Source organism: Ctenopharyngodon idella, chromosome 6, assembly GCF_019924925.1.
Source record: "Ctenopharyngodon idella isolate HZGC_01 chromosome 6, HZGC01, whole genome shotgun sequence".
NCBI lineage: Eukaryota > Metazoa > Chordata > Actinopteri > Cypriniformes > Xenocyprididae > Ctenopharyngodon > Ctenopharyngodon idella.
The window spans coordinates 15,850,815-15,877,629 of NC_067225.1; the positions used below are offsets into that span (position 1 = coordinate 15,850,815).

Consider the following 26,815-nt stretch of genomic DNA (forward strand, 5'->3'; position numbering starts at 1 on the left):
GTTGGAACTGAGGTGCCTGGTTGCTGAAAACACGACGTGACCAAGCTAGCTCAGGCTAAGGAGCTATCTAGCTATCTGAGATACTATCTAAAATATTAATAAAGATAATAAGTTATATCATTTGAAAGTTCTAAAGGTTTACTGTTAATCTACGGTGTCTGTTTTACAATATAGATGCTCCAGCACCGGTAATATTGTAATTTGTGTCGGGTGTGCAAATGACAACACGCAAAATCAAAACGGGACTTCGTACCTTTGTAATGAAATAGCGATCATGAGTTGAATCTAATCACATTTGGGTAAAATGTCCATGAGCGTCTATTGAAAAACATCCAACAGCACTTTTTGTCTACAAAAATCCATGAAATATTGATATATTGTCCATTGTTTGCATCAAATTTCTTCTGAACGATCTGCTCTCCATCATCGTTCTTCAAGAAATTATGCAGTCTGAGCACCGTTTATGTTGTAAAACTGTACATGATCGTATACATTGGACTCTCACAAACAAATAAGCCTGTGTCCAAAGCATAATTTTTCAAAATAGTGCAGCAGTTTTAGTTATAATATCCAAGCAGTGCTGTCGGATTTTGTGGTGACTTGAGAGGCATATTCTCCAGCCATTGTCATTGTTGTAAATCTGATGGACAAAACTTTTAGCCAATGCCAAGACGATCCAACAGCGGGTGTTCTTTTTATCTTCCGCATGCATACACATGTACACAGACGTACATCTGTCTCAACCATTAACTGCACAGCAAGCCATATTATTTGATAATTGTATGAAATAATCCCTAAAAAAGCACAAACACAGCAGAGATGTCAAGTTCAGCAGCTGAAATTAGCTGAGGTGATGTGATAGCTTATAGAGCTATCACTCAATTGGCCACGCCCATAATTATGCAGAACTTTAAGGCTTAATATAATTTAAACGGATGAGTTACAAAAAAATTTACCCCCCTCACAGTTGTCATGAAGGGCAAAATTAGCTGTATAGACCAAAACCACTTTTTGTAAAAGGCTGTAAACATTTTTTTTTCTGCTGTAAAGTTGGGCATTTTAACATGGGGGGGGGGATTACAGATTTGACTCCCTTTTGGAGCCTATCTCTAGCGGCCAGTCAGTGAATTGCAGTTTAAGTCACTTCCGTGTTGGCTTTAAGAGAGATCGCGGGAGGTTGCCACTTGGTCTGTTCAGAACGACATAAACATTTCATAAATACGACATAATTTATTTATTTTTTTTACGGAGAGAGGTTCTAATATCTGTTCTATCACACTGCGACTAAAGCTGGCCAACCAATGATATTCACATCATATGTCACATTCCCAGAGCCACTGCTGTTACATAAAACTACGACTTGGTGGCACTCATGAACATAGTGCTTGCCTAAGAGTCAGTGATTAGTAAGAAATCTCAACCGTCTCTTTTGTCTCTGTACTCTTGTATTTGGTGTTGTTTGATAAACACCATAGCGAATACTAAAATCTGTTTGAAAACTTCACTTTTTTAGCTGTCTGTGAAAGCTGGCATCCTTTTTCATCGCTTTTTTATTTGGGAGGAAACTAGAATTTTTTTTTTTTATAACGGGGTAACCACAGTATTTATGCTTTTCTATAAGGCACCTACTATCAGAGAGTAAAACTTCATTTTAATTCAGCCCACCTACTATTTTTTTATTCATTAGTCTGAGCATTGGAAAATCTAAACAAATTTTTGTGCTAAACATTCGTGTTGGTCTGAACAGGCCTAAAGTTTTTGGATAATATTTAAATAGTCCAATTAATATTTTCAACTTTAATTCAAAAATTTGAATTCTGTCATATTTACTCACCCGCATGTCATTCAACCATTTGACCATGGCTGTCACACAAGATTTTCAAGGCAAGAAGTGAATAGCAGCTTAATTTTCTGTCTGTTCATATGAAGCTGTCATATAAATTTAGAGGATGCCCACAAGTCAAATGAAGGACTTTTATAGTGCTTTTTGTCAAAAAAAGCACTGCCCATTTTCAGTGGTCCCTATCCACTTTCATTTTATTGGAAAAGATCAACTGTTAAATATCTCTTGGTGTTCCATGGAGGAAAAAAGTATACAAATTTGAAAGATTGAATATATGATGCTATGATTTTGATTTTCTGGATGAACTTTCTCTCTAATAAGTGTTTTTAAATAAGCTGTCTGTTCTTCAATACATTTTCTCTCTCTCTCACTGCCTCTTTTCATCCCTTCATTTGTCAGACATTCCTTTCTAAGCACTTTTTGTACATCTGAGTTGCCTTTTTTTGGTCTCTCATTTTGCCAAGCTGTAGATTCTCAGTACGATCTGTTATTATGGGATGGCAGGGCTGTTGGAAGCCCTCAAATTTCACTGGTGAAGTGGAGAATGGAGCAGAAATCCTGCCAGAAATTAATTCTGCAGCACTTGCCAAAAACAGCTCTTGCAGGATGCTGGTTACGCCGAGGGCCGAGCGTGTGGCCTGTGGGGTGGCTGCAGGAACAAGCGTTGGCTCATGTACCCGGGTGAAACGCCTCACTTTTCCCCTCATTGCTCCATCGTTTTTACCCTCCCACAGCTCACAGGGATGAGTGACAGTCTTGTCATGCCCGTAGGCCCCATACAGATTGTTCGTCTATCCTTCCATTCTGTCATGTGACAAAGACATGAATAGAATTAGTGCTGAAAGGTGAGTTTACAGAAATATACCAGTAGTTATATTCAGCTCAATGACACGCTTTAAAGGGATCCATCCTTCATCCTCATTTAAAAACAAAAAAGGCTCTGCGTCGTGGAGACAAATGACCCGAAATACTAAGTAAACCATTTCAAGGCAGGGCTCAACAATAGGCTCAAGGCCAGTGTGGGAAAGATTCAGGCCTGTTGACGGAACTGTCAGTTGCCTTGTTGTGTGTTTCACTGCATCTTAGGTTCATTGATAATGTGCATGTGCTTATATGACCTAAACATTCGATTTTTTTTTTAGCATGTTTTGAACAATAATGTAATTTTTTTTTTTGTTTGTTTTAAACGTCACTAAAGTGGCATTAACTAGTTGGCTAACAAGCTATGTGTCCTTCCAAATTGCGCATTTAATTTATGGGAAACAATTTATAGTTGTATAATTTCCAGCAATTATTGCAAAATAAAAACCTATTTAAATTATCAAATATTATTTCAATTTAATGTTGTTTACTATTTTAATATAATTAGGGCCCAAGCACCGATGGTGTGAGGACCCTATTGTAATCGCTCGGCCAATTATTCTTCTTCTCCGAAATTAATTGCATTTTTGAGGGCCTAAACATGCTCGAAAACTCATGAAACTTTGCACACACATCAGAAGTGGTGAAAATTTACGCCTGATATGGGTTTCAGAATCAGGTGTGGCAAAATGGCTCGATAGCGCCACCTACAAAATTTCAATTAAGCACCCTTCGCGCTACATTTCACGTACAGGTATGAAATTCGGCAGACACATGTAACAGCCCCATACCTACAAAAAAGTCCCAGGGTGCAAATTCTGAAAACCCAACAGGAAGTCAGATATTTTGAATTTTTGCCATTTTCATTCCTTGTACTTTAACGAACTCCTCCTAGAGATTTTATCAGATAAACATCATATTTGGTCAGTCTAATCTAAAGGCCTTTGCGACGTTAAATTGTGAAGATCTTGAGTTTTCGTTAAAGGGCGTGTCCGTGGCGGCCTGACAAAATTCGATGTTTCGCCATGAAGAAGGAAGTTGTTGTAACTCGGGCATACAATGTCGGGTCTGCCCCAAACTTCACATGTTTGATAAGAGTCCTGGCCTGAAGACATCTACATGCCAATATTCAGTTACAGTCATAGCGCCACCTGCGGGCAACAGGAAATATCATGTTTTACACTGAGATTAACTCCTCATTGAGATTTCACCAGAACAACATCATATTTGGTCAGTTTAATCTTAAGGCCTTAGCGATGTTACATTGCAAAGATCTTGAGTTTTTGCTGAAGGGCGTGTCCGTGGCGGCCTGACAAAATCTGATGTTTCGCCATGAAAGAGGAAGCTGTTGTAACTCAGGCATACAATGTCCGATCTGCCCCAAACTTCACATGTTTGATAAGAGTCCTGGCTTGAAGACATGCCAGTATTCAGTTAGTCATAGCGCCACCTGCTGGCAACAGGAAATGGCATGCTTTACACTATTCCCTCCCAGAAACACATTTAAATATGCCATGAAGTACCAAACATACTAGAAACACGTTAAATCATGCAACACTTGGCTAAGTGCTAATGTTTGTGATTAACGCCACGAAACAGGAAGTTGTTGTAACTCAGGCATACAATATCCGATCTGCTCCAAACTTCACATGTTTGATTATAGTCTTAGCCTGAAGACATCTACATGGCAATATTCAGTTACAGTCAAAGCGCCAGCTGTTGGCAGAAGGAAGTGTGGCACTTTGAAATGACTTTGCCATAATTCTCCTGTATTTACTCGCTTACATGCATACCGCCCACTGTTCACTGTTTTTCTGAGGCCACCGGGTGGTGGTGAGCCGGGGTGCGAGGGCCCTTTCATCGCTGCTTGCAGCTTTAATTTAAATTGTAATTTATTCCTGTGATGGCAAAGCTGAATTTTCATTTTCCATTACTCTTCATGATTCTTTAGAAATCATGACACGTCATCCTTTTGAAATCATTCTAATATGCTGATTTGGTACTCAAGTGACATTTCTTATTATTAATGTTGAAAACAGTGCTGCTCAATTTTTTTTGTGGTAACCGTGATACATTTTTTTTCAGGATTCTTTGATGAATAGAAAGCTAAATATTTTTAAATAATTTTTTTTTGTAACAATGTAAAAGTATTTACTGTCACTTTTGATCAATTTAATGCATCTGAATAAAAGTATAAATTTTTTATATTAGGATTTATTAAAATTAAATTTTAATGTAAAAATTAAATTTTAAATTTATCACTATTGGTGAACTAACTTAAAATTTTGGCAAGGCAGGTGAATAACATCCTTAAATAATAGGGAATAAAATCCTTATTGTTAAGCCCTGCAATGTAAAAGACATGTTTGTTTAGTCTCTTGCTCTGAGAAACGACCCCAAACAACATTTTATTTTCATATTCTTATTTAAAATGACTTGTCTGCTTTCCCTCTCTCTTAAGAACCAGGCACAGAATCAGACAGACTATAATAGTGCCTCTCCAAATGTTTGAGGACAAATGATCTATGTGCTGTTTTATGGTTTGTGCGACTACGTCTGAATGTGCGTACGTCTGTGTATGTGTGTGTGTGTATATATGAGGGCCTCCAAATTGTATTGCGCAACCACTGCAATCTGAGCCGTGGTGCTGCGGAGGCAGTGAGATCCAAACCACCACACTCCACACTTTAAACTGGAAGGAACGAGAGAGAGAGAGATCTCCTTCCTAAACCAGATGTTGCTCCGTGATTTAAGTGTTAGTAACCAGACTCCTTCGCTGCTCTTGTGTTGGCACGAGGGAGAGGTGTAGGGATGTTTACATAGCAACAGCAACCCGCCATTGGCTTAATTACAGGTTACTGCAATCTACACCACGGCTCGCAATCTCTCCGAGTCGGACTGATACTCTCTCTCTATCTCTTTCCCCTCCACCACAACCGTTATGCCAGTAAGTGAGTGCGTAGACGACCTCAGCCAGAAACCTAATGGAGAACAGCTGGGGTGACCCTGCATTTTCCATTGTGTTTCATAGAGTGCTGGAAAAAAGAAAAGAAAACGAAAAACACAGGCCACAAGATTTGGAGAGGTCTAGGGAGCGTGCCGTGAATTCATTGAAAAAGATGAGAAGAATCGTAGCTACAGTTAACTCCTTTTGTACCGGCTGTGTGTGAAGAACAAGTAGATAAAACTGCCTGATGAAATCTGAAATAAATATCTTTACACAAATGTGTTAATATGTTTACATACCCTTTTCAAAACCTGTAATACTAAAAATAGGAGAGATAAAATCCTAAAAAAAAGAATCATAATATTGAATAAAAATATATTTAAAAATATAGCATTATATGAATTACTTGGGCAAACCTGTACAGTCCAGTTTATGTGCCATTCCTTTGATTACTTGGCATTTTGTTGCAATTCCACAAGCCTTGTAAGGCTTTTTTTTCTTGCAGTATGAAGTTAATTTTCTTGTGATTTCGACATAATCTTTTTTTCTTAGGAGCTTGACTTAAAAGTAGTTTTTTGTTCTTAGTCTATGTAACAATTTTCAAGTCCAATATATGTATTACTGAATCACTGATGGGTCAGTTTGTTTTTACTTTGACACACTTACTGAAGTTGAAATAACTCTAGAGTGTCTGACACTTGAGAAGAAGCTTATAGGTCAGTGGGTTTCAACCTTGTTGACTCGAAGGGCCCCTATTGTCCTCAACAATATTTGAAGGCCTGACACGTTTCTGTAAGTAAAATTGAAGGTTTTTAGAAATGGAAATGTTCTTAAGGGGTCCCACTCTTTTTAACCAATGAATTTACATGACTGTTTCAGTTGTTCATGATTTACTGGATAAATATTAAGGATCACTATTTTTAAGAATATTTTTTTATTAAGTATTTCTAAGTATTTTAGAGCTTGACATAATAAGATTTCAATATTTAGTTGATTTTAATGCTCGTTCTATCTTATTTTAAATCTATTAAGTCATCTTGAGCCTGGTTGGAAGTTTGCTGAGGCCCAATGGTTGAGAACCACTGCTTTAGGTTATATAAACTTTCGAACAACATTACTGTCTAAAATAAATTATAATTTTGTATTGCAGAATATATGTAAATAATCTGTTTCGTCACTCTTCTGTAATAGGTATATGTGAGCTATTAGCAAGTGAGCATGTGCGCTATTAGAAGTTTATTATGGCCACAACTTTGCACACATATTTTACATTAGATGAACAGACGTTTATTTGCCGATTTTTATTTTTGCCGCTATTTGATCCCATCCAATGCACAGTCCTGTTTACTGAGCTTAGTACTGCACTTCAGCATAGGTTATGAGGAGTCTCTCGCTCGCTCAGACGTTAGTCCTGAGATATTTACGGTGCTGTGGCTTTGCTTTTTTCCTCTTTCCTATGAGATATGTTTCTGAAAGACCTCAAAGATATAATGTATTTTGTAAAAAGTCATCACATTTCCAGGACTCCTCGATCTGTGCAGTAAATGCTTCTTAAGGGAAGCACAATAGGGTTAGATATTTGAACAAACCCTTAAAGTGTTAATCTTCAGTGCAGGATTTTATTACATTGGTTGTTGTGCATACCGTGGCAGTTCAGAAATTACATGTCTGATAAGTGGCACTAAAAAGTAAATGCTTTCGCGTTTAAAAATAACAGACCACCTACAGTAAACCCTACCTTAAACCTAACCAATAGTGTTACCAAAAGCAAATGTGAGATAAAAACACTTTTGTTGAATAACCGTGCCATTTTAGCTTTTTTAACGAGACTTGTGTTTAACGGAGCTCTACCCGAACGCTTTGCATCGCAAGTGCAACGCTGTACCAGGTGTGCTACCAAGCAAGTTTACTCTGGCAGAAAATTCATATGCAGCTGGTTATGTGATGCAAACATGTAAAAATGTATTAGATTACAAATCATACGCTATGGCAAAAGCATATTGTGCAAGGAACCGTGCAAAACTAAGTCTTTTTACGATTTTAATTGAAAATCTTTCCCTGTAATCATAATAAGTGAGAGAAAATGTATAAAAGTTGTTGGTGTTTTACTGCCTCTAGTATTCATTTAAAAAAATACAGTAACTTATATGTATAGGTATCTTTTTTGGAATTGTAAATTCCAAAATTCCAAAAATGTAGATAGAGGCATATTTTTCCAATGAGCCTAAGTTGTGACTTTGAAGTGACCACTATTAACTTGGACAAATAAACCACAGGTTATCGATCACCCATAACACCCTAGCTATCTCATAGCAATATTCTAAATAAGATATTGTTAAAAAAAGCTTGTCTCCTTTTTTGAATAGTTTTTGACTATGCAACAAAAAGCCCCAGTTTGCAGCACATGCCCTGTAGTCACAAATACTACAACAGATTCCAAACCGATTTCAAACTGATCTGAAATCTAGCTGATGATTCCTTAAGGATGTCCTGACTGCCAAAGCCAAATATGAAGCTATGGTGCAATGGGAGGGCAAGCTTTTCCTCCATGTTGTTTGTTGACATGTTTTCAAGAATTAACTTTAATTGCTACGTATGTAGGTTTTTGTAAGAATAAGTTTTAGTAATGTTACTAAAGTTAAGGGAAATGCATGAAGTGCACACCAACATAACACAGGATGAGCTTCAGTGTTGCAGTATTTGCATGTCAAATGTGTTTTGTTCCATGGGAAAGAGGTTTTTCTCTACTGTGATGTGACATCACTGACAGTTTCTCTATGTAGAGCGCACAGACCCAACTAATCGATTATAAAATTCATTGCAGCCCTACTGCTGAGTACATTAATCTAAGGCCCTGTCCCAAATGGCACACTTCATTGCACTTACGGACTTGTGGATAGGGATGGGTATCGTTTGGGTTTTTTACGATACCGGTGCCAAATCGATACTTTTAAAATGGTACCAGTGCCTAAATGGTGCCTGAACCAATACTTAAAAAAAAGCCACAAAACAATGGTGGATGACATTGAAGAACGGCTTTTTTATTGAAAAAAAGGCAATGAATAATTCAATCGACAGCTCAGGCATTTAAATAGGCAACGAAATGAGGCACCGAAATCTGCATTCTGATTCGGTCCGGCACATACCGATCATATAGGGTTTTGGTACCCAACCCTACTTGTGGACTTACAATGGCCGCTGCGTGTGCGAGACCGTATGGTTGTCCCATTTGTCATTATAGGTTTCAGAATTGCGGTCACACTTTTGTCAGTCCTGCACTAAAGCAGACTTGTTCCTGACAGTCAAAGCAGCATTACAGTACGTCACGAAAGTGCGGACAGCAGGGTTTAGGGTGCCATTTGGGACAATTTCACACTACATCCAACCCTTTGTGCCTCGTTCTGTCTGCTGACTACCAAAGACTGTTATGTGCTTAGAAGAATGAGGGCTGACTTTTGACTTGTGTTTTATTGACTGCCTGCCCTCTGACCTTAAAGGGGCTGATGGGATGCCCTCTGAGTGTTTTACTGCTTGTGAAACACTGATTCAACATGCTCATGCTCTCAGCATGCCCTTCCTGACTCACACTTACAGAACGGTCTTTATTTCCTGTGTGCCCACTCTGACAGGCATGTCATGGGTGCCATCAATCATTTAGACAGGTGGCCGCATAAAACGACAATAACAAAAACCGTTGATAAAGATTTACATTTTTTTTTAATAACTTTGGGTTGCTACTCCCTAATCAATTATCCAATTTGTAGATAATTTAAAATGTACAACACACATTCACCGATAAGCCTGTTTAGCCTGTGCCATTTTGAAGGAGTCGAGATGAAAACTTCTCAAAGGAATGACCAGACCCACACATTTTGTGAGAAAATCTAAATATTCCCAGACTATTAATACACCAGTAATACCTTTTAAATATCAATTTTGTTTTATTCCAGTTTTTAAATTGAAACAGCAATATTATTGTATAATTGTTATTTTTATTTTAAATTAATTTTCATTTTTGCGTTCATTTACAATATTATCTGGGTTCTTCCAAAGATTGTTTGAAACTAAAAACATCAGTCAATCCACATATGTTCAGAAATGCAAAGCTTTGAATGGCTCTGCTAGTTTCAGTTCTTTTGGAAGGTTTGAAGCATATCTTCAGAGAGGATGTGGCGGCTCTCACCGATGACTCGAGAAACATGACGTCTTTGTTTATCTGAGGATAGTCCTAGTAGAGGAGCTGCCGTGGAGGGAAGAAGAATCGCTGTCCAAATAGCCACAGGACTTGGAGTGTTTACTCTGATATTGGACCCTCTCTTTCTCTGTTTATGTGCAACAGACAACAGTTCCCTCAAGTTTATTCAGGTGCTATCACAGAAGAGACTCTTCTGTTTGTTCTTGTGTGTTTCTTTGTGAACATTATTGAATTTACTCATGCTTGAACAACAAATCTTTATGAAGAAATTTAGTCTCGCCTTGAATTCCTTGTACGTTCAAACAAGAGAATCAGTTTTTGAGTGTATCCAAAGGACTGTTTTCTAATTAAAAGAAAAAAAAAAACTTGTATGTATCTGATAAAAACTAGTGAAAAGGCATGTTCCCCTTTGTGCACCCCATTGTTGAGGAGTCAGCCAGTAGTTGTGCTGTGCTGTTCTTATGCTGACAATGCAGTGAGGTCAGAGGAATGTTTAGTTTGCCATTACGGTAAGAGGCGCTACGGGGAACAAGCTGTACAAGTATCATTGAAAAGCACTCTTTCCTGCCTGACTGAATGGAGGACTATTTTCTACTAATCAAACACCATGTCCCATGAATATCCTGCTGTTCCATGGTGCTTTTGATTGATTAACTATTATTATTTTGATGAAGTGACTGCAAAAACAATAGCTTTATAAGAGAGATTGTGTGTCTGTCATTGTCTTTCTCTGTTGATCTTGGTGATCTATTGCAATCATTTGTATTTGGCTGCTTCAACTTTGGGCACTTGTAAGTCCATCATACATAAAACAATAATATCTTAGTCTAAACCTAAAATAATATTGACAAACTGTATGCCTTTTGAAAGCTTAAAAATTGTAGTTTTCATATTTGTGGTTTTCTGATTACTCACACTACAACAACAATATTTTCAGACTCATGAGGCATGTTTAGACATTTATTTTGACATAGCAATGAAAAAGAAAAATCTTGTTCATTTTGCATGTCTTTTATGTGTTTGTTAAAGGTTGAATTCAAACCAAATATTGCCATTCTCCCCATACTACTTCTGAATATGATGTCATTTTCATAAATTGTATGAACATTATAGAAATAAATGGTTCAGGTCACTCAAGCCATAGGCTGTATGGAAATGGAAGATTCCTTATGTGGTTACCAATAGAGCCTGGATGGTATCTAGTGGAAAAGTTCGGTATTGCGCCCAAACAAAATCTTACTGAAAGCTCAATTTTTGAGATATCAACCTAAAATCTGAAACACAACTTGATTAGATTTTAGATTTTAGATTTTGATTTTGACTTTGATTTCTTGCAGTTTTAGAGTAAAACAGTTTTGTAAAATATATATTTTATATAAATTATAAGAAATCATATTTTTACATTTTACATTTTCCTAAACTAAAACTTCAATAACTATTTTTTTTTTTAATTTCACTTTAATATTTTTTCTTTCACTTCTAAAATAATATGCCAATTATCCCCTTGAGACCAAACTTAAGTCTGTGCTCAAAAGTATTCAAGATTTAAAACAATTTAAGTTTGGGTCTGTTCCCCAAAAATGGGAGTGACAGTTAAGGGGTTATGGGTTGATATTTATTAAAATGTAACAGATTTTAAGACATTACAATTGTCTTGAAAACTTTTAATCATGCCTTCATCATTAATTTTGCCAATTTTTGCTAACTATCTTACGATTTGCCATGAGAATGTGTTGCCTGTACTCTTGCTGTTGTATGTTAGCTAAGCTGCTCTCTTATCTCCCTTGTCATGTTCATGTTGATGTATGATGCATACATTCCTGTTTCTTTACGTGTGTGTCAGCAGTAAAGGTGGACTGTATGTTTCGGAAGGGCAGACATTAAAGCTGTTCATGCACACACATGTGCAGGTCTGTATGGAGCAGCTGTCAACCTGTTTGTTGAGAGTCTTCCTCTCCTCTCTTCTTTTCTTTTCTTCTCCTGTCCTCTGGGAAATGGCCATGTCAACTTTTACTTCAAAGACCATTGATTTATATCTACCTTAGAAGTACCGGTGAGAGAGAGAAACAAAATGAGAGCAGGACGGAGGGAAAGTCTTATGTGAGCTTTGCCGTCTCTCTAGACTAGTAACGGTGGTCATGAATTTTACTCTGACCCCGGAGCTGCCTCTTCCTCTCTCTCCTCCTGCCTGAAAAATGAAAGATGTGTCCCTATTGATACATGCTTGAACATCTGAAACCCTGTTCAATGCCACGATTGTCCCTGAACTTTTTTTTACTGTTTGCCCAGACACTGATTTACAGCCCTTTATCCACACATAAAAATACACCTGGTAACATATTTGGACATGAAATAGAGAGTTACTCAGTCTTAGGGCTGCACAATTAATAGCACGATTAGAAAAATAACATTGAAATCATGCTTAAATGCGATTCCTACCGAGATTAAGAAATCGCAAAGGCTGCGATTATTTTTTTTGCGCAGCTTGTCAATGAAGTATGGCTCCAAATGCTAATCCATCTGAAAGCACTGCAAGTTTGAGTCGCTTATAATGTACATTTGAAAAAGAAACACACGTCGAACATCTTTCCAGACATGAGCAGCATTTATTAACATCTTGTCCAACAAAAGACAACATTTAATAATATGTTTTTACTCCAAACTCCCTTCATAATGATAGTTGAGCATCCTTCTGTGAGATGATGTGGCTTCTTACACAAAATAAGGCAGTCGTGTGTTTATTAGTCATGTTTAATCAAAGCATTTCAATCTTCTGTTTATTCAGCTAGCGATAGTATGATGCGGGATTTCCTGGAATGATGCATGTTATCTACTTCTGTGGCAGGGCATATTTGGAGTTTCTGTGCAAAAGCGCCCTCTGGCTTTCAGATGAAGAAGCATTTACTACTGGTCACAGAGCCGTACAGCACTGACAAGCTGCGCATAAAATAATCACAGCCTTTACCAAATTGCGTGCAGTTTAATTGCGATTAATCGTGCAGCCCAACTCAGTCTGAAGGATTTTGTTTAAGGCAAGCTCACACTACATGACTTTTGGCTGGATTTTGCTGCCGCAGACAAAACCCCCAGATCGTGGCCAATTCTGTGTTCATTGCGGTCGCTAATGCTTGTTAAATACGAGCAAGTCAGGAACGTGATCTGAGCCTGTCTCGAGCCTGTTTGCTATTATTGCCTCGTGATCTTGTAGTGTGTGCAATGCAACGACAAGGTGTAACTAATCCAGCCAATCACATTGCAGATGGTATAAATGGAAAAATTTCATAATCACTTGCATGAATTTCTTGTGTGAGGTTATGTGAGAAAACGTTTTTTTTTTTTTTTTTGGTTTTTTTTATTGCACGCTGCTATGACAAGACAATGACAGATGACAAGAAACCTGAGCATGTGTCGTGTGGGGTTTAAAAAAGGTTTTCCATTTATGTGCCACATAAGTAACTATTAACAATGTCGGCCGTGAAGTGCGTCTTAAATCTGTCACTTGCAGTTCCTTTATAGGAAGCTAGATGGCTGCCAAAGGGGTCCAAATGTGCCAAATGTGAGTAAAAAGTAGCTTTGCCGAGTAAAATTGAATTATTTGACAGTTGGTTGGTAACTTTATAAGGAACATAAATTAATGTGGCAGAAAATAATCTTGCACCCTAGATGCAAAGACAATTTTTGAGACAAAGTCATTGCCATACCTTGATCAGCCCACTATATTCTCCTAGACATGAATGTTTTTCTTGCCCTCATGTTTTCAAAAAAGAACTGTAGTTGAGAATTAAGTTGTTTAAAACCAACCACTTAATGTTAAAATAGCTTCTTCTGGCATTTGATACATGCTGGTTTGACATCACACTGATGTTGAAGTTTATGATATCTGCTAACAGCATGCAGAATTACCTCCCACTACCTTTGTCTTTCATCCATATTCTCTCCCCCTCTCTTCACCTACATGTTGCTCCTCAATAGTGTTCAGTGAAACCGTATTTCATCCACAGACAGATGAACTGAACTCCCTCTATTCCCTGTGAAGGAGTACATTGGCTTCCTGTATTTGTGGCCTCTGGCGTAGTGTAGGTCTAGTGATTACAGATAAAAACACAAGCAGGGAGAATATTGTGTTCATTAAAAGTGCTTGATGTAGCTTCACAGAGCCTGGGAATTTCATAGAGCAGAAAAGAGGCAGAAAGTTTTGAGGATTGGCCTTAATCCCTCATTCTATATGAGAACAAAGATTTGTTTCCTTATAGTTTATGTATATAGAGTCCATCATGCTGAATCTGTGACCTCTCAGAGCCTACATCCTTCTCTGCTCACATTTACTGTCATGAGACTAGACTTACAATGGTTTAGCTTAATTAAAAACATATTCTTTATTGCTTTGCTGCACATGATCAGGTTTCAGGTTATGTAACATAAATCAAAAACATTGTTTTTGTTCAAGGTGTGTCTGAAAATACTGATGATAATGTTAATTGTTGCTCGTAAACCATTTCACTTTAATAATTTAATGCTTTTGAAGTGAAACAAGGATATTCAATGCAAATACATGTATTGTGGGAATTGTTTTTTATTGTAAATTAATTGAATTAAAAAAACAGAAAGAAATATACAGGTGGATATTTAAAAGACAAGTTATTGCATAGTTATTACATAGTAGTTACGTAGTAATAACATGATTATTAATACAAGATGACTGACAAAATATGTAGTTAAACATTTTTTTTAATAGTGTGCACAGAATCATTCATAATAAGTCCAAGAACACATATTAAGAATGTATAGGGTGAATTTTATTTTGACTTTCAGATCCAGGAACAATGAGAATGAAAAACATTTTTTGTATGTTGAGTTAGAGGGTTTGTTTGCTTCCCTTCAGAAATGCTGTGTTAGATTTGGTTTGGCTGGCAATGAGGGACTGACATCACTTCCTGTGCCCAAAACCAGGCCCTTGGCTTGTTACCAAGAGTGACTAGGAATCAAGTATTATTCTTGGAAGTTTCTATTGCTTCATTTTAAGTGGGCACTTAAGAAGTAATTTGAGTACTCTCAGTGACAGAAACGTTCTTGTTTTGAATTTCTACAAGAGCATTTCCTGCCTCTCCATGTGACCTTATAACTCTTAGCCATGTTTCACTCACTCTAAATTTAATAATGCTCAAACACTGCTTTGAGTATCTGTGGTTTGAGATAACCCTCTGTTATTTTACCCTGAAGATTTAATCTGCGTGAAAGCAGAAATAATTCTCAGAAGATCCGAAGACATAAAAGCAAACTGTAGCGTATTAAAAGTGGAGTGAGAGGGAAGTGCCAGAATCCCTCTCTGCTTCTGTAAAAGCAATACTTCACCCAAAAATGAAAAGTCTTCATTTACTCACCCTCGCATTGTTCCAGTCCAAACCTGTGTGAGTTTCTTCTGTGGAGCGCAAAAGGAGAAACTTTGAAGACTGTGATGGTTGCTCATTTCTGCCAAATTGCAATAAATGGGTACTGAAGCTTTGAAGCTTCAAAAATGCTGCAAAAGCACCATAAAAGAATCATAAAAGTTGTCTAGGCTACACTGCGCTATACTAGTAGTCAAATGATAGCTTTGTGTTAATGCATTGAACTGAAATTAAAGGGATAGTTCACCCAAAAATGAAAATTCTGTCATTAATTACTCACCCACATGTCGTTCCAAACCCATAAAACTTTCATTCATCTTCGGAACACAGATGAAGATCTTTTAGATGAAATCTGAGAGTTTTCTGTCCCTCCATAGACAGCTATGCAACGACTACTTTGATGCTTCAAAAGTTCATAAAGAGATTGTAAAAGTAATCCATATGAATTGAGCAGTTTAGTCCAAATTTTCTGAAGAGACATGATCGCTTTTTATTAATTAAGATTTAATTTAGGCTTTTATTCACTGTAATGCAGTTTGTATATACGGGAAGAAGGAGGCAGGAACCGGCGAACGTTCACAAACTTTAATACAAAATAAACAAATACAAAACGAAAGTAAAATGGCGGCAGTCCCTCACGCACACACAAACATAATAAAATGGGGTGGGGTGGGTGTAGTCGTTAATAAAAAAATGAGTTTTGCTAAATGGAAATAGGACAAATGGTGTAAAAAGTTATTTGCATTGCATTTAAATGAACACGCATTTTGATTGGTAACGACAGTCATACGTCATTTCATGATGACAGACGTAACACATCACTGCCATTATTTTTACGCCAGCTAGAGGGTGCATGACTTTAAAATGTAAATATAGGTCGTAATAAGGTGGTTGAAAAATTACCTATAGGGTCGTTTTTTTTTTTTTTTTTTGGAGGGCAGTCTCTCCGTAAGAGTTACGAGATCGGTTCAGCGCGCATGTGACGCTCCTTTGCAATCACGCCACCGGCCTCGCGTCGTTCTCTCAAGGCTCTCACCCCGCCCTGCTTGTCACATTCACATATAAACATTCATCAACTCACACATCACTTGTGGTAAACAGAAGCTCAAGCATGTTCGCTTGATGTGCAAGAACCAGTGAGGTTCATTCTCATGTGTTACGCAGCACGTAACCTCATTGAAAGGTCAGGTTTGTTCTCGCGCATCACGCACGTTCGTTTGAGCTTCTGTTTATGTTAGCTGATCAACGATTATATGTGAATAAAAGCCTAAATTGAATCTGTTCATCATAATGCCACAGAGTCTCTTTTTTAAAATGTTATAGTACTTTTATAATACTTTAATGGGGCTTTTACCCCTTTTTGAAGCTTGAAATCTTCAGTCCCCATTCATTGTAATTGCAGTCTACAGAGTTTCTCCTTTTGTGTTCCACTGAAGTAAGTAAGTTAGGTTTAGAGCACATGAGAAAGTAAAGAATGACAGAGCTTTCATTTTGGTGTGAACTATTCCTGTAAAGCTCTCAAGTGCAACAGAAAGGTTTTTGAGCCTCATCAGATGCAGGGGTTCCTCTTTTCACATCATTCACTTTCTCCCACTCAGTGAGCACTCTGAATAGTTTCTGTGTTGTACAGTATGGAAGCTCAAACACGTGGTCCCACGTAAAGCTCCAGAAAGTCATGCTTTGATGCTTCTCGCTGTATGAGCTCAACAGGGCGGCACACACGTGCACGTGCTTGTTACTCTTACACTCTTACTTTTGCACGCACTCACTACTGCGCTATCATCTCTATTTTCTGCTGTATCGTCTCATTTGGTCAGAACAGTGTGGGAGTTTTTTTTCTTTTTTTCCCCTTAGTTTTGCCCACAACCTGCCATTCAGGTCATTTAATTGGCAACTATGAGTTCGGACACTGTTTGTATTTTCCCACCTGAGAATTTGTGACAGGATGTGTGTGTGTGGTTTCTTTCTTCAGAGGTGCAAATGCAGTATTTTTTTGCAAGTAAGCAAGATAATGATGCTGGTGGAGATAGAAGTGAATTTACTGTAAATGGCAGGGAGCTGTGTGTGTGTTGTCAGAAATGTGTGGTGTAGACCCATTTACAGATGTGGTGTGGGTTTGTCACTCAGCATCAATGAAACAGGTGCATGTGGGCGTTAGTAACACATTTATCTTTGCAAGGCAACACAGGCTTTGTCAGGTTGTCACAATGTTTTTTTTTTTTTTTTTTTTTGCGAGACAGTATATGTTTACATTACACAGTTTTTCTGGAGCTAGAAAAGGCATTTTTATAGAAGTAGATATTGTTTATGGTGTTAATGACTCCCATTGGTTCATTGACAAATAAGAGTATTCATGATAAAAACATTTTTAAGAAAGGTGTACTCACATGGTTTACCTTACACCTTGAATACATGTGAGTGTACACATCTTGATACATTTATACATTTTGAAAAATTGTTTTATATTTTGGGAGAGTTATCATCACCAAAATTGTGACTTCCAGTCCTTGAAATGTTAATGAAAATGAATTAAGTCTTTAAAATTCATGGAATCTCCAGAGTGAATAAGTATTCTAGTTCTTGTTCCAATTCTAAAATATTTTATCAGCTAGAAATTGCTCAATGTGAATGCAATATTGTTAACAAATCCCAATCAGTAATCATGAACAACTGGGCAAGTCGTGAAAATTCATAGGTCAGAATAAGTGGAAACCATGTTGTGAGAGGAAAATTGTCATGTATGATTTAGACAGAATTACAGATGGTTTCCATTTTACACAAATTTACCAAACATCATACTGTCACACATGCATTTTCTTTCTCAGCTGTTAACATTTACTTAAGACATAAATGACTCGCAAAGACGAGCATTTTGTCACATAAGTATGTGTATTTAACCGTTCAAACCCAATAAGGCAGCAAAAAGAACTCAGTTCAGTACTCACACGTAGGGCTGGGCGATATGGCCAAAAAGTCATATCTCGGTATTTTTTAGCTAAATGGCGATATACGGTATATATCTCGGTATTTTCTACATTTTTCTATTTGGATTTAGAAAAAAAAAATCTGTATTTACTTTTTAAAAATCTTAATTTAACAACCTGCCTAATGTTGTCCTACAAACAGAGTTTATATTGAAAGCTATTAATACAAATATAGTGAATGTATGTAGTCTGGCACACTAATAGGCCTACAGTATGTGCAAAAAAGAGAAAGTTACTTTACATTGTAACATTACAATCTAAAAATAAAATAATGCTTTTTAAAGCAGAAGTTAAATTCACTAGACTAAAAATTAAAATAAAAACAAAAGCACAGACTAATTAGCTATATATTTATATATTATATTGTATATATATATATATAGTTACTGCTATCATAAAAATACACTTACTTGTAGGTTTAAAATTCTACATATGGGACATTTATTGTTCAACAACAAACATTTGACCAAAATGTATATTTTAGTCAGAATTATGGCGATCCCATTCTATTGAGCTCTGTCTGTTTGGCGCGAATGTGCGCAGCGGCGCTCGTTCACGGAAGTCTATGAAGTTTAGAGGAGAATGAGATTCTTAGCAGAAGGCTCATTCACTCCTGACAGCAAAATGGAAATATTTGTATGACTTTCTAACATTTACAGATGGAGTATATACCTGTGAAATGTAAGTTATGCGCTTAGGAAAACACCACATCACAAAAGCATTAAACAGCGCAAATATCTGTCAGCACATGAATCTGTCCGAGCATCTGACGGGGCAAGCCGCTTTAAACGATAGGCCTATGTGTTTAGGCTACTATATCTTAATCTTAAGAGTTATTTTTAAAGCCCTTAATATTAAGCATGTCTCATGTTTAAGCCAAATTGTATTATGCATTTCCCCCGCAGCAGCACTCTGCGACGTCCACCGCTGTTTTTCAGATGCGCTCTTATAAAACTACTGTATATCGATATAAACGGCATCGCCTCATATAATATATATGAAATGTCGCCTTGGCATATATTAAAAATATATCGGTATATCGTACAATCTCGATGTACCGCCCAGCCCTACTCACACGCTCTATGAACAGTGGCTTCATGTGCGCACATCTATCAGACAGCCATCAGAATCTGTCTGTCAGACAGCACACGCATATAACAAGGGTTGGTTCAGTACCACAAACTAATACTGTTGTATCGATATTAAATCAATACCATACAGGGTCTGAATTTCGGTGCAGGATTGCAAGTATTTTGCGCTGCGATACAACATGTTTCGGGACAGCTGACAAAAATGTCACTTCCCCACGTCTTTTTAAGCCTTGCCAATTTAAACATGCAAGCGATTTTATATGATTCAGTAGTACTTGCGCGCTCTTTGAGAGATGGCTCATACCCACTGCTCACACGCAGTAAGCTGCCTCTCAAAGAGCTTGCGTGTTCCAAAATGAGTTCTTTTTCATAGTTTTTTGCACTTAAACGGTCAAATACACAAAACTATGTCAAAATGTCCATCTTGGTGAGTATTCACGTAAACACAGTTGGTTATGTCTTAAGTGAATCTAAACAGAAAATGCATGATTTGGAGCTTTCGTGTTATTTAAACAATACACTCTTATGTATGTGCGTTGATCAGTGTTAAAAGTAAATAAAAGTCTAAGTTAGATTATTTTAACGATGCACTCACTTGTTGATCTCTTAATGCCTTGTACAAGTCAGGATGGTCAAGCAACAAATACTTGGCAAGGTTTGATGTGTTGCCTTCCGAGGCAACACGTGATTTATAGCAATGTTTCCAGACTGGTTTTATAAGCAAAGTAATTACAAATTTCACTTCTACTGCCCTTTTTATATTTTAATTGAGCGTGTTGATTGAGATTCTCCTGCTTTGTCCATTTTGTTCCTCTATGTTGTCACATTTGATGGTTGATTTCATGTCAGTTTGGGTAGCACACTGCCACCTAGCGGTGAACTTCGGAACAGAAGCGTACTGTACCGTTTTAAATAAAATCTATACCGATAGTTTCCCAGTACCGGTATACCGTGCAACCCTACTGCATATTGCGCTTCGGCAGTTTAAAAATCACATGTTTTTAAACGGCAATGCTTAAAAACACAAGCAAATGATAAACTTTTGTGATGGCACAGCATGGTAATGTCGTGTGAACGCGATAGAGACGATAGTCCAAAGTCTCTACCAATTGACAGATTTCTACTGGTTAATCATGTCTCGCCTGTATATCACCCACCTCTAATGTTCACTATATGGTCTTTTGGACTAGGGAGGGAGTTGTGAGCTCTCAAAGTTTGAGTATGTTTTCATAGTACAATGAACTTTTATTTCTCAAGATCAAGGATAATTAAATTTTTCATGATATGACAACTTTAAATTCATTTTTACTTATTTAGCACTTTTTGGACACAGAGCAGCTTTACAGGGTGTCAGACCTAAAACCCCTCAGAGGCGACACAAGGCAACGAAAACTCCATGAGCATAAAGAAGAAGACTTTGGAGGGACCGAGGATGAAAGTGCAGAGCTGGTTGAATACGACATCAGAAGAAAGATCAGAGGTGTATCTGAAGTGTTGGGATTGAAGCTGAGCTTTTTAAGGTGCGAGAGAGCTGGGCTGCTTTTCAAGCCTTCAGGCCTGCTAAACCGAACAACGGTGTCTCTCATTCTTGTATTTCTGTGGGCGTCCAAGCTGGAGCTAGCAGACAGCCACAGACCCTAACAGCTGCCAGATAGGACCAGTTTGTCCTCTGCTTGCTGAAAGAGGGAGCGCAGACACACAGGCAAAGGGAAAAAAACGTGGAGATATGTAGAACAGTGATTCTCAACCGAGGGAGTGGAAAGATCATTTTGGCATAAACCATCATAAACCAATAAAACAAATTATGACCAGAGACATCTTCATTACTACTTGGATAGTACACTTTTCAATTCATGTACTTAATTTGAGTGTATTTGGGCTTATAATGGGTCTGGTTCTCACCTTATTGATGAACGGGAATTGTAGTTTGCGAGTAAAGCTGCAGAATTTCTCCATTAACGTCAGCTGCCTTCGTAGTTCGCAATAATCCTCTGATACATGCAAGTGAAAATCGCTGCGCAGCATAAATGATAAATCTATTAGGCAATATCTTAGCGAAAGTGCATTTCTTCCGGTTTTCTTCCATACAAACAGTTGCATCGTATATGACGTAAGCGTGCTCCGGCACGGAACGCTAAGGGCAATGTGAGTGCAGGCCAGCGGGGGAGTGGGGAGGGGGGACAATAGCGCTCGGGCTCGGTTTAAGGCAACCGTGTCTGGTGTGAGTACACCCTAAATTCTTCATTTTATCTCCCAAAGCTCAGCAGGAAACCATGGATGATGCATATTTCACTCACCATTAGATTTTTTCTTTAATATGTATTTTATGTTTTATAGTCGTCAAAAAATTTTGTTTTTCTAGATAATTTGAAAGAATAATCTTACCTCATCAATTTCAAATAAAACTCTCCCGCAGAAGACCTATTTTTTAAAAATAAATATCTCTCTTGAAATATACACTATAGAAAATGAATGTATTGAAAGCATTCAGGTTCATTTTTTTTCTTCATGGGATTTTTAATGGTATGTCCCACAGTTAAAAACATCCTTCTCGTCAGGATGGGAATGCAGTTTTGTTTATGGCCCCTGATTTCAGTTCCATTTTTGTTGGAGAATCACACAACAAATGCTCGGCTTCCCTCTATTATTCTCTAAATCATCTGCATTTTCTTCCCCGAAGCACTTTTTCTTGTGGGCCCTTTTCCCTAAGCAGTTAAATAAAGAAACAACATGGCTGCCCAATAAGAGCTGTAATCTTTTGGCTGTCTTCCAGACTCTGGCTGGCTGGTGCTTGTTATTCCTCTGTTCACTCTGTGAAGGAAAAAGTGAGTTTGAGTGATCTCAGACTTTGTTGAGGGACGAAGGCGTGATGCCGTTGGTTAGACAGGCAACAAACTCTGTTCCGCTGGGAGGAAGAGGAGGTAGTGGAGGAGGATGGAGTATTGAAGTCACACATGTGACTGTTAACCTCTTTATCTGTGATTTTAAAACCTTTCATTCTTGATCTACGTGCTCTCCCAAAATGGCTGTTCCTATTAAAGCACATCAAAGTGCAGTTTCCTTGCACACTTACGAGTTGACGTCAAGGGTTATGTGAGACCGATAGAGCCTGTAGAAAGGAAAAAACAGAAATTCAGAGGTCATTCGAGCCCTGAATGCAAGCGTTTCTGTCATCACAAAAAATACCCTACTGTTCAAAAGTTTGGGGTCTGTAAGTTTTTTTTTTTGTTTGTTTTTTTTTCATGTTTTTGAAAGAAGTCTATGCTCACCAAGGCTGCATTTAATTGATCAAAAATAGTAAAATCTCTAATATTTCGAAATATTATTACAATTTAAAATAACTGTTTTAATTTGAAAATATTTTGAAATCTAAATGGATTTAGCAGCCATTACTCTAGTCCTCGGTGTCCCATGATCTTTCAGATATAATTCTAATATGTTGATTTGGTGCTCAATAAACATTTCTTATTACAGTAAATTAGAATGATTTCTTTTTAAATTATTATTATTATTATTATAATTTTTTTTTTGATTTATTAAAATAAAAACAATAATTTTAAATTGTAATAATATTTCACATTATACTTTTTTGTGTGTATTAAATGCAGCCTTGGTGCGCATAAGAATGGTGGCATATATAGGAATTCAGCTGAAAATTTTAATTCTGATATTATTTCCTTAACGTAATGTCATTCCATACCAATATGACTTTCTTTCTGCTTTCTGCAGAAGACTTGGAATAGTCCTGTTTGCCATTTTTATGATTATTTTGTGGTACTTTTTGGTTATTATGGAGCCCCTGTCCTCATTTACTTTCATTATATGGAAAAGAGTGACCATGATATTCTTCAAAGTGTATAATTTGTGTTGTACACAAGAAAGAAAGTAATACAGATTTGGAACAACATGAAGGAGTGCAAAATATCACCACATTTTCATTTCTGGACGAACAAACAGCTAAAGCAGTCTTTGGATAACACTTTACCTGAAGACAAACATATGACACTTTGAAGAGAGGAATCTTTCTTTCTCCCTCTCTCACACATTATAATAGTTTCCAAATGTTTTTCTGATCATTATCGCAGTGTGGTTGTGTGTTTGTCATGTTAGAGCTGAAATGTGAGTGGTGTGTGTCCCTGTGGACAAAGAGAGACCTGCAAGAGAACTTAACCTCAAGCTCTCTCACGGGAGATTACATCCTCAGGAAAAGAGTTTGTGCGTTTACATGTGTCACTCAGTGCGGTTTAGGAATGTGTGCATTAAAGTTACCATATGTCAAAAAAAACAAACCTTCATTTCACAATCAGTCAGTCAGTTCTATGTATTATTGGTGACATTCAGTGTTAGTGGGCAGTTCCCCACTGCTGTTTGATGATTCAGTATATAGATTATAGATGTTATTATCTAGCTATCTACTGCAATTCTAAGCTGAAATTATGAGTTTCAACCTTCTACATATTGCTTACTAAAATGGCTGTCTCTGGTGAAATCTGCAAAATCTAGCCACTCCAGCTAGCCGCTCACAAACGCTGCATCCAAGAGACCGTGTGCTGTCAAAGTAGGTAATGCATTTGCAAGAATGCAAGATCATACTTCTTACAAGTTCAAAGGTATGCTCTATTAGTATGCATGTGTTTACATACTACATCGATTATGACATCTCCTTCATTTATGGTAAAAAAAATCTTGCAGCTGTGGTTGGCAGAACTTTACTGTAAAAAAATATGGTAGCAGCATTATAACATTTACGGATTAACTATAAATTTACAGTAAAAAAAAAAAAAAAAAATATATATATATATATATATATATATATATATTTGAGGTGCTTACAAGGAGTACGGTGTCATAAACAAACAAAAAACACCATCATGATAACATGTCACTAAATTAATGCAATAAAAATTAATTGAGCAAAATGCGCTGTATCATAAAACTCTAATGTACATAACTTATAAGGACAAACTAAGAAGAAAACAGCTTTTTTTTTTTTTACTGTAAATTACAAAATGTGTTGTTCTTTTTCACTTCCAAAAACTGTAAAATTGCATGAAATGATGCCATTAAACCATTAAACAAAGATCACTCTAAAAAATGCTGGGTTAAAAACAACCCAAGTTTGGTTGAAAATGGACAAACCCAGCGATTGGGTTGTTTTTAACCCAGCGGTTGGGTTAAATGTTTGCCCAACGTGCTGGGCAGATTTATTAAACCCAACTATTGTTTAAAAATTACTATATGGTATGCTTAAAATGAACCGAAAATAGGTTGGAAATTAAAAATGAGACACATAATTACTAGAGGCAACAATAATAATCAAAAGGTGAACATTTATTAATAAGCAATTTAAAAAAGGTTTATTGTTTAATTATTATTCAATAAACGTATTAATAAATGTTCATTTATTAAACATTAGCCGACTCGAGGGGGTTAATGTTAATTTCCGACTTTGGGTTCATTTTAAGCAAGCAATACAGTAATTTTTAAACAATAGTTTAGTTAAATAAAACTACCCAGCAGGTTGGGCAAACATTTAACCCAACCGCTGGGTTTGTCCATTTTTAACCCAACTTGGGTTGCTTTTAACCCAGCATTTTTTAGTGATTAAACAAATACTTAAAATTCAGATTTTTTAAATACTGTCTTTATGTTGTTTCCACGTTAATTGGAAGATTCAGTGTGAACATATATTTATGATTACCAATTTTGATGTTGTGTCTCAGAAACCTGATTATTATTTTTTTTTTCAATCAACAAAATTGTTTTATGTGCCACAGTTGAAATGAAATAAAATGAAAAGTTTCCCCACTGTATCTTTTTTTTTTTTGAGACTCATTGGAGACACACTGGCTTTACTGTCTGAGTCTGCTCATCTGCCCAGGTTGTCCTGAGCTTTATCGGCTGATGGGTAAATGTAATCATCCCATGCTCCTTTGGTTTCTCTTGGCAGGAGAGACATAAGCCTAGCTGTAGGGACCTCTGTCTGTACAATCAGCAGCACACACACTCACAGACACACACCCTCACCCTTATGGGTCCTTCATCTACTAGATTTGGTTGCTGATTACCCTCTGAGCTCGAGAGAAACATTCTTCATTCATCCTCCCTTGTATTCTTGCTGCCATTTGGCATGTCTGTTAAAGTTGACCTTCAGCTGGAAGGTGCAGAGCTTATTAAAGCACAACCTAAACATAAATGGAGATCTAATGACCTGCGGTGAATTAGACCAGACAAGTCTTGTGACCATTTGAAATAGAACTGCACCTTGAACCTTTTGGCCATCATTTCAATGTAGGTGCCAAGAGGGTCCTGTTTAACATTCATCACCAATGGCTGAACAGTATCATTAGGGGCTGTTATCTTCACACAGTGCTTGTTTTTCTCCTCATTATTCCATGATCTCTTTCTCTGTTGTGTTTCAAGGTCATGGCTCAGAGCGTGTGCTCGTTCCATTTCTACAGTACAAACTCATCACTGCTTGCTTAGTTTCTGTGGTAACAGCCGCACTGACCTCTTCGAATGTGGGCCAATTAGAGGAGTCTCTGACATAGGAGGGCACTAACGTGTGAAGCCTTTTTGCTTTGTGAAAGTGATTAAGAGGGTAAATCTTCCCATTTAGGGAGAGAGAGAGAGAGAGAGAGAGAGAAAAAAAATTGTAGAGAGAGTAGAGGCTATTAAAGAGGACAGATGAGTAGGAGTCTTCGTAATGAGCAGGACATATGCTGTGTGCCAGATTGTGTTTGTGTATAATCTTTATTATTAAAATAATAATAATAATAATAATAATAATAATATTTATAGTAATAATTAACAATAAATAAAAAATAGTTATACACAGTAATTATTTATTCATTTATTATTTATATCGTTTTTAATAATTTGTATACAATATATTTTATTATTATTATTATTATTATTAATGTAAATTATTTTAAAAAGTTTTATACATTTAGTTTATAAATAATATATATTTTTTATTTAGTATTGCATTTTTGGATTTTAATCTAAATGTTAATCTAAATGCAGTACTAAATAAAATATATTATTTATAAATTATAAAAAACTATTTATAAATTATAAAAAACTATATAAATTAAATTAAGTATAATTTTTTTTTTTACCTGCATATGATGTAAGCAAATTGATATTTCCTTTAGTATTACCTTCTTCAATGCAGTGAAATTCATTGCAAACTAAATTCCACCATAAAGAGTGTGAATAAGAAACCTATATAGATTTAATTTATGTATAAATTGCAGAAAGTGATTATGATGCAAAATTCAGTAAATATGTAGACATATTTAATGAATATCTCATGTTCTGAACTGTGCTTAATAAAAGCATATTATTATGCTGGGGCAGGTAATGAACTTTGCAAAATGATGATATTGCAATGTATACCACCATATATAATATTTTTGTCTGTTTTGTCTATTTACATGCTGCATAATGGCTGACGCTTATCATTTAACAATGACAGAACTGCAATATAAAAAATGTCGCTTTC

At 36.7% G+C, this 26,815-nt stretch overlaps 1 protein-coding gene across 1 annotated transcript in view; it reads left to right on the top strand.

Annotated features, from left to right (window-relative positions):
* Positions 1-26,815, top strand: part of tgfbr3 (transforming growth factor, beta receptor III) — a 122,283-nt gene that overhangs the window by 11,919 nt on the left and 83,549 nt on the right. The window lies entirely within an intron of this gene.